Raw genomic sequence first — 9564 nt, 5'->3', positions numbered from 1 at the left:
AACACATGGTCGCCGATATTTACATTTATTCGTAGGAAGATAAAGTCAATAAGTCAATTCAATTCAATATTCACTGTTATATCAAGGAGAACACAAACAGTTGTATGATGAAGAACTTGTTGACATAATCGAAAAAAATATATATGAAAATTAATAATGTCAGAATGACGTTAAGTTTCGGTCAGGTCAAATATAAGAGGCCTGCTTTCATGAAGGGAAATACGGGAATAAATAAATCAAGCTATGATGACAATCGATGTTTGCCAATGAAGTTTATGTGGAGGATATTAGTAAATACATTACACAATGGGTCCACATCCATTTTTATACCCTCCACCATAGTATGGAGTGTATATTAACTTTGTCATTCCGCTTGTAACACCTGCAAATATACATTCTATAAATTCCATGTAAAATTAGCGATGTACGTCCGTCTACCCCTCTTTCCACCTGTAGAAATCACACTAGCTTCCGAATGAATTGCAGAAAGTTGATAAACTTTTACTCAAATGTGTATTATATCAGCAGGTCTTTTGGTTTTAATATGGGTCATGTAGATCCACGTTTTGGTATAGCCCCCATATAATTGTACCTCCCTTTGTTTTGTTATTTTGGTGATTTAAGTGACATTATTCACCGGAAATGTTTTAAATGGACTGTGCAAGTCCACGCCTTCGTTTAACACTAATATAACGGTACCTCCCGATATTCGGTACTGTGATGACTTTAGGGAAATTATTCACCGCCTTTGTATAGCGCCCATATAACGGTACCTCCCGATATTCGTTATTTTGATGATTTTAGCGACATTATTTAAGGAACTATTTCAAATTTGGTATTTGAAGTTCGTAATGGATACTACAGCCTATGACTGAAAATTATCTGTGCAGGTGAACATCTTCGTATAGCCCCCATATAACGGTGCCTCCGAATATTCGGTACTTTCTTGATTTTAGCGACATTATGCACCGGAATTGTTTCAAATTTGGTATTTGAAATTCGTAACGGATAATGTAGCCTATGACAGAAAATTGTCTGTGCAGGTCCACGTCTTCGTATAGCCCTCATATAATTGTACCTCCCTTTTTTGGTATTATGGTGATTTAAGCGACATTGTTCACCGGAATTGTTTTAAATTTGGCATTTGAAGTTCGTAATGGATATTACAGCGCATGACAGAAAATTGTGTGTGCCAGTCCCCGTCTCCTACAACCTATGAAATTTTGTTCGCAGGTTTACGTCTTCGTACAGCCCCCATATAACGGTACCTCCTGATATTCGGTATTTTGATGATTTTAGTGACATTATTCACCGGATTTGTTTCAAGTATCGTTTTTGAAGTTCGTAATGGATACTACAGCCTATGCAGGACCACTTTTTTGTATAGTCCCTATATAATAGTACCTCCATATATTCGGTATTTTGATGATTTTAGCTACATTATTCATCGAATTTTATATCAAGTTCCGCATTTGAATATTGTAATGGCTTACGATAAAAGTTGCCTCAATTCCAGATACCAAAAGAGACCTCAATATCAAATTTGAGGATTAAAGTCCAATACCAAATTTAGTACATTTCGTACCATCAGTAATTTCAGAATTTCATCTCTATCCTAACATCATTTTTGGCAAATCACACTTTTCGTACGTTCCTCCACCTCATTTTTCAAATACATAAAACGGTGACATTAATGTCAAATTTCAGGATTTCAGCTCTATTCCTACCATTTATATCAAATTTAGTACTTTTCCAACAATTATAGTTCACAAATTTAAAATCATCTCCATATGTCAATCCAGGATACCAACAGAGACATCTGCATCAAATACACCGTCATCCAAAGCCTATGTCTTCATCGAAAACCAAATTTAGTACCGTTTATTACTTTTCGTACGAATATAGGAGGCATTTCCAAACAACTGCCATATCTCAAGCACAGATAGTAATCTAAATATCAAATTTCAGAATTTTATTTTCTGTCCCTTCAGCCAATACCAAATAGTACCATTTAGTACTTTTCGTACAGTTACAGTACACATTTCCAAAAACATCTCAAAATATCAAGGCTACACATGCATAGCGACCCTAATACAAAATTTCAGATTTCAAGCACTATGTTTGCCCAATACCAAATATTGTACTATTTAGTACTTTTCGTTCACATGTAGTACACATTTCCAAAAACACTTCTTTATCACAAACCTTCCTCCAACACCAATACAAAATTTCAAAATCCCAACTTCATCCGTTCATTCTGAACCGAACTGTTCCAAATTTAGTACCCTTTAGTACACTTAGTACACATTTCCAAAGACCATCTTCATATATCAAACATACCTTCCGACCTTGGTTCCCATACTAAATTTTAAGTTTTTAGTTTTATCCGTTCACATATTACCAAATTGAACCATTTAAGAAAGTAACATTTTAGAACTTTTCGTGACCAAAAAGTTTGAATTTGAACAAAATCCCTTGGTACAGCTATATTGCACTCCATCAGTGACTCTCATTCCAAGTTTCAGAATTCTAGCTCTATCGGGTTACCACAGTTCCAATATGTAACTTATTTAGTACCATTTAGTACACATAGGTGCTAATTTCCATAATAAACTGCATTATGTAGTCCATAGAAATCGTATTTTCAAATTTCAGGATTCCCACTCTACCGTTTCTTTCAAAATTTAAATTGTACCAAATTTAGTACGATTTAGTACACATAAGTACGAATTTCCAAAACTAACTACGTTCCTCAGTTCCAAAATGCAATAGTAACTTTATTTCCCAAATTTCAGGATTCCAACTCTACTGCTTCTCTCAAAATTTAAATTTTACCAAATGTAGTACAATTTTGTCCACATAAGTACGAATTTGCAAAACTACCTAAATTCCTTAGTCCTAAAATGCAATAGTAAGCCTATTTCCAAATCTCAGTATTCAAGCTCTATCGGTTTACACAAATCGAAATTTTAACAAATTTAGTACCATTTAGTACACATTTTTACGAATTTCCAAAACTACCTACATTCCTTAGTCCTTAGCCAAATCGAAATTGTACCAAATTTAGTACCATTTAGTATTTTTCTTGCACATAACTACAAATATCGAAAACTTCCTCCACATCCCCATCCTACACTCCGCTAGTAATGTTAATTTTTTTCAAGTTTTAAGATTCCAGCTCCATCCGTTCCTCCAAATTCAAATTGTGCTAAATTTAGTACCGTTTAGTACTTTTCGTATACATGAGTACACTCTTCCAAAACTGCCTTCTTAAATCGACTCTACTCCTCAACCTTGATTCCCCATTCAAAATTTCAAGATTTTACCTTTAAACCGTTCACATGATACGAAATGGTACCAAATGTAGTACATTTTAGTACTTTTCGTACACTTATAGTGCGAATTTCCAAAAACATCTATCAACATTCCATCAGTGATCTTCATTCCAATTTTAAGAGTTTGCACCTCTAATGCTTCCTAAAATACAAAGGGTTCCATATTTAGTACCTTTTAATACTTTTTGTACTCGGCCTTATCTGACTCCTTTGGGCCAAGAGTGACCCAATTACTTTAATTTTTTTTGTTAATATAGATGTATACCATTTGTTTAATTTCCATGGATAATCAGCCTTCAAACTTGCGATGTGATGTTCATGTTTCCTCCAGAACTTAAACATATCCATTGGCAAATACCATATTTTTTTTATTCTCAGAAAATTGTTTCAAAACACATTTAAAAGTGTTGAATTTATTCCACTTAACACTCAATCAACATAAGAGAAATACCAGCAAGCGTATTTTAGAATTTGAAACAGAAATAAGGACACAGAGAATCATAAAAAACGCAACACTCTGTTATGAGAGCGACACTTATTAATTCAATAATTCTTGGAATTGTCCGTTCGTTCGTTCATTCATCGTTCAAATGGTTTAGCCTTGCAACGTGCTTCGCCATAAATAACGAATAACAGGAACTAAAGTATTCAAGTAAATTTATGGCCCTTTTGCGATGGGATGAACCAACGTAGAATGGACAGACCCAACGCTGGATTCATACACTGAAGGGACAAGGGAATGTGGATTTGCATGAATGCAAAGAGAGAATTTTGAAAACATAAAGTTATTAATGAAAAAACAACATAAATAAAAAAAATGTTGAATAATATTTGAATTTTTTTTATTGTGATTTGTTTATTCTCGAAAAGGGGGATGGTATGGCAAGTGTGGTTAAAGAATTATGGGGTTTGCTGAAATTGTCAGTAGTTGTTCATTAATTAGGTCATTATATGAAGAAGCATCTCTGTGGAAATCTTCACAGTTATCTTTTATGTTTAAATTTTAAGAACTTGAAAATTGGGTTCAAGATTTCCGTACAGCCCCAAGTAAAGTTACCTGCCTCGTAATGCTCGATTTTTTGATGATTGAATCCAGATTTTCCCACACACACACATTTTAAAGTTAACATCAACCTCTTAGAAAAAAGAGTTCTTTCGAAAAACTTAAGTTCTTCTTATAGCTCCCAATAACGATACCTCTTGATATTCGATATTTTAATGGTTTACGGCCCATTTTCAAAAGTATTGGTTAACATTTGGCATTTAAAACTCACAGTACAGAACATGTATAAAAATTGTCAGCATGGGTTCACGTTTTCAAATGGAATTCTATAAAATTTTGTATTCAAACTTTTTAGTGAATATCAACCTCTCAGAGAGAAAGATGTCTGTGTAGTTCAGTATCACCTGGTGTTCGGTATTTTGATGATTAAAGTTACCTTTCAAGAGTACCAACCTAGTACAATTTATTACTTTTCGTACACCTTATAGTACGTACATGCAAATTGACATACTTATTTAAAGCTACACACTCACAGTGATCCTAATATCATAAGTAAACCAGTAAAGAAAGTCTTAAAGTCGGGCGGGGCCGACTTTATGATACCCTACACCACTTTGCTAATTTTGTAGATCTCCACATAAAATTAAAAGTTTTTTACGGGAGAATTCAATCATACACGCTATGATTATAATTAAAATTTAAAGTTCAAAGGACTAAATATGCCGCAGCATTTGTATCTTTTAAATTCGGAATTGTATTGCCCATTTGGTGCACAATTAATTTGGTAGCTATATCCAAATCTGAACCGATCTCGATAAATTTAGCAAAGATATTTCTGAGCTGTATTTGATATATTTCCCTGAATATCGTTGTTACGGAGTGTATATTACGGTTGTGGGTAACAAATATAACAAATCGGATGAATAATATATATGGAAGCTATAGCTATATCTGAACCGATCTTCACCAAATTTGACATATTAGCTTCTAGATTCAGTTCGGTCGTATGTGCCAAATTCCGTCCCATTAAGACAAATATTAGACTTTGATGCACAATAAAAGGTAAATCGGACGAAGTTATATATAGGAGCTATATCCAAATCTGAACCGATCTCGATAAAATTTAGCAAATGTATTTCTGAGCTGTATTTGATATATTTCCCCAAATATTGTTGTTGCAGAGTGCATATTACGGCTGCGGAGGGCAAAAATAACAAATCGGATGAACAATATATATGGGAGCTATAGCTATATCTGAACCGATTTCGATCAAATTTGACATACTTATTTTCAGGTCTAATTTGGTTGTTTGTGCAAAATTCCATACAATTCAGGCTGATATTACACGTTTGGTGTACAATAAAAGCAAATCGGACGAAGATATATATGGGAGCTATATCTAAGTTTTGACCGATTATCTCCAATTTCAATAGGGTTCGTCCTTGGACCAAACAAATGATCTGTGCAAAATTTCATCTGGATCGGGCAATAAATGCGACCTGTACTTTATTTACAAAAATACATGGACAGACGGACGGACGTACATGCTTAAATCGACTCAGAATGTGATTCTATGCAGATCATCAAAAGGAACTATGGGTCTATCTCGTTTCCTTTTGCCTGTTACAAACAAATGCACAAAGACATAATACCCTGACCACCTTGTGGTGTAGGGTATAAAAGCCGCTAAAGCATTAATCTGCCGTTATAGACACATAGACAGAGTGGAGGATGGACATTGTTAGATCGACATATAGTTTTATGCTGATCAATATACATACATATATATTCTTTGTGGGATCTACAATGTATATTTTGGGGTGTTACCCTCCATAATATGGTGGAAGGTATAACAAATATATATTTTCAGTTCTGTTCTTATTCTCCCTACCGATTTCAGAACTCTTTATACCCTACACCACATAGTGGTAAGGGTATTATGTATTTGTGCACTTGTTTGTCACAGGGAGATGGAAGCGAGATAGACCCATAGTTACTTTGAGGATCTTCATAGAATCACTTTTTGAGGCGATTCATGCATGTTAGACCGTCTGACCATGTATTTTTGTGAAAAACATACAGGTTGCATTTATTATCCGATTGAGATTTGTGCACCAAATCGGTTAATTGTGAACCAAATGGCCAATATCAGTCCAAATGCCACATCCGATCGAATGAATCTAGAAGTACATCAAATTTGGTAAAAATCGGTACAGATATTACACATATACGTTTCATTCGATTTGGTTCTCAAGTCTCTCACATTCGTAATATGCACCCACCAGAATGATATTTGGTACCAGATATACAGCCCGGAAATACCTCTGCCAAATTTAATCAAGATTGGATAAGATTTGGATATAGCTTCCATATCTTGGTTCCAGACATTAGTTACTCCGTCAATTTTTATAGAGATCGGTTCAGATTAGGATATAGTTCCCATATATATCTTTATCTGATATTGTGCACCAAATGACTAATATCAGCTGAATTTTTGGCAATTACTAGCTCTTCAAATTTGGTATAAATCGGTTTGGTATCCGATTTGGGGTTTAAAGTCTCTCATGCGTGTAATATACATTCCACAATAATGATCTTTTGTACCAGATATCAAATTCAGCTCAAAATTGTCATGATCGGTTCAGATTTGGATATAACTCCCATATATATCTTCAACCGATTTCGAGTTAATTGTGCACCAACTGGCCAATATAAGTCCAAATGACCTGAATTTTGGCACATCCGGACGAATTCAGTCTAGAAGCAAGTACATAAAATTTGAAATTCGGCTCAGATATAGCTCTAGTTTCTGTAAATATGTTTCATCCGATTTGGGTTTTAAGTCCCTCATATTCGTAATATGCATTCGACAACAATGACATTTGGTACTAGATATCTTATAGAGCTCTGAAATACCTCTGCTAAAATTTATCAAGATTGGCACCGATTTGGATGTAGCTCCAATATATATTCTTAATCCGTTTTCAGGTTTATTGTGTAAATAATGGCCAATATCAGCCTAATTAGAGTGAATTTTGAGACGTACGTTTCCATTTTGTGGAACTCGGCTTCGATGTATATTCTTTTTTGTATAAACTTTCTTGAAGTGATATAATGCACTCAATAGCAGTGTTATTTGGTATAAAAGATTAAAATGTCTCCGTCAAATTTAGTGAAAATCGCTTCCGAATTGGATATGCCTCCCATATATTAGTTCCCTCCGCGACGAAATTATAACTGCTCTAAAGCCAAATGTTGATAGGTGGTATGATCTACTTTAAATAAATTCTTTTGTTACGGGAGCTCTACTAAGTAAGCATAGTGGCGTAGGGTATCATATGTACAGTCGGCTCCGCCGGACTTTTGACTTTTCCTTACTGGTTCATATATTTATATTGATTTATGCATAGATTTATTTGTTTATAATTTGGCTAATATCCCTTGAAGGATTTAAAAATAAGATATATTTATTTTCTTTCTTTCCCTAGAATTCTAATTCCAAAAATCGGAATCATCAGCTAATATCTGCAATTTCTTTTAAAGAAGCCAGGTGGAGTTGCATTGAAGTAGAATTTTTCCATATTTTTTCATTTAATTATTAAACTCCCAATTTAATGAATATTTTTCTTTTTGGAATTATTTATTTTCGCATAACTTACCGGGTAGCCAACACAATACGACCAAAATCGATAGCAGACTGTAAGCCAACAGATGTCGGGGATATTGTCTCGTGATGCCACTTCCACAGCGTCCATGCTTGTGGCTGTGATGACGATAACTGCTAAGTGGAGGTGTTGTGGCTTCAATTGTTGTTGTTGGTGCTATTAAAGGCGGCAGGATTTTTGTTTTTGTTCTGATTGCTTTCGCTGGCATTGCCGTCGAAGACGTCATGTTTATGTTGTTGTTGTTGTGTTTTTCCTACGGTTCAACGTAGACTACACTGTGTAAATGTCAGAAACTTCTTAAGATATGCCACAAAACGAAAAAAAAAAAAACACGACGGCAGACAAACGACTGAAATGAACGGAGAAGCAGCGAAAAAAAATAACGAACCGAAGTCGAGCACACCAATAACCAGTCAACCGGAAGTGGCAGTAGTTGTTTAAAGAGGATAGTTATAACTGTAAATGTTTATCAGTTTATTGGTTCGTTCGTTTGTTTGTTTGTTTGTTACTTGGCCTCAATGACGAAGGACCATCCGCATGCTAGGGGGTTTGTACTGTTGTCCTTGCTGGGCTGGGCTTGGCTGGTTTGGTTTGTTCTGTGTTTTGTTTTCTTTATTCTTTGGTTTGGTTGTTTTGCAAGGATATTGTCCTTGTACTTTTTTTGTCAAAGTTTCTTGTTGCCTTTTTTATGAATCTACTTTATAATCTGCCATTCACTCTGTGTGTTCGTTTGGGTATATTTGTGTGCGGATTTTTATTTTACAATTTCCGTTTCCGTTTTACTGTTTATGTGTATCGCTGTTATTTTTTAACCGTTTGCTTCGCTTGCTTGTACCACTCACATTTATTTTTCCTCTCCCTCTCTTTCGTTTTCCCCTCAATTTCGTTCACTTATTTTGTCTCTTTAGTTTTTTGTTACTTTCCTTTTGCCGGATTTTTATTTCATTTCATCTACCATTCAATTCAATTCCAGCTGTTTTTTTTTATGGATTTTTATGTAGATTTATTTAAACCAAATTGTCAATTGAATTGTCTTTTAAAGCATGGTCTTTTCTCTGTCTCTCTCCCACTCACTCACACACAGACACACACATGCTGGGTTAAATTTAGTAGCATTTATTATCTCTCTATGATGTATGTGTTGGTTCGTTCACTCGCTCGTTGGTTCAAATTGAATGGATGTGAATGTGCAGCTTAGTTTTCTATAAAGAGACAAATAAAAAAGCGAGGATTAAGTTCAGAGTATTTAGGTTTGGGGGATGGGATGAGACAAGCAGATAAAATTAACAATAAAAAGTATTTATAAAAATCTTTTTAAATGGTTTAAGCGTAAACTTTTTCTCTATCAAAACCAAAGCTTTTAGCCGATTTCTTAAATAGTTAAAATTTACTGAAATTGTGATTTTACGAAAATTGTTTTAAAGTATTTGTTTAACAATTAAACACTGCATTGGAATACCTCGACCATCAGAATCCGGTAGCATAATGAGGAATTATTCAAGCAGGTAAATTGGAGACTCATATTTCCAAAAAGTATGGCAAAGCCTAAAACAAAGCGTAC

At 34.5% G+C, this 9564-nt stretch overlaps 1 long non-coding RNA gene across 1 annotated transcript in view; it reads right to left on the bottom strand.

Moving 5' to 3' along the window:
- Nucleotides 1-8003: 8003 nt before the first annotated feature.
- Nucleotides 8004-9564, bottom strand: part of LOC101897966 (uncharacterized) — a 105265-nt gene continuing 103704 nt past the window's right edge. The window contains exon 3 of the long non-coding RNA XR_225533.4: nt 8004-9205. This is a non-coding gene — a long non-coding RNA (uncharacterized LOC101897966). The remainder of the gene's footprint in view (nt 9206-9564) is intronic.

This window comes from Musca domestica, unplaced genomic scaffold (assembly GCF_030504385.1).
Source record: "Musca domestica strain aabys unplaced genomic scaffold, Musca_domestica.polishedcontigs.V.1.1 544, whole genome shotgun sequence".
NCBI classification, from domain to species: domain Eukaryota; kingdom Metazoa; phylum Arthropoda; class Insecta; order Diptera; family Muscidae; genus Musca; species Musca domestica.
The sequence above is the reverse complement of the archived record's forward strand: the minus strand, read 5'-3'. Positions and strand labels throughout refer to the sequence as shown.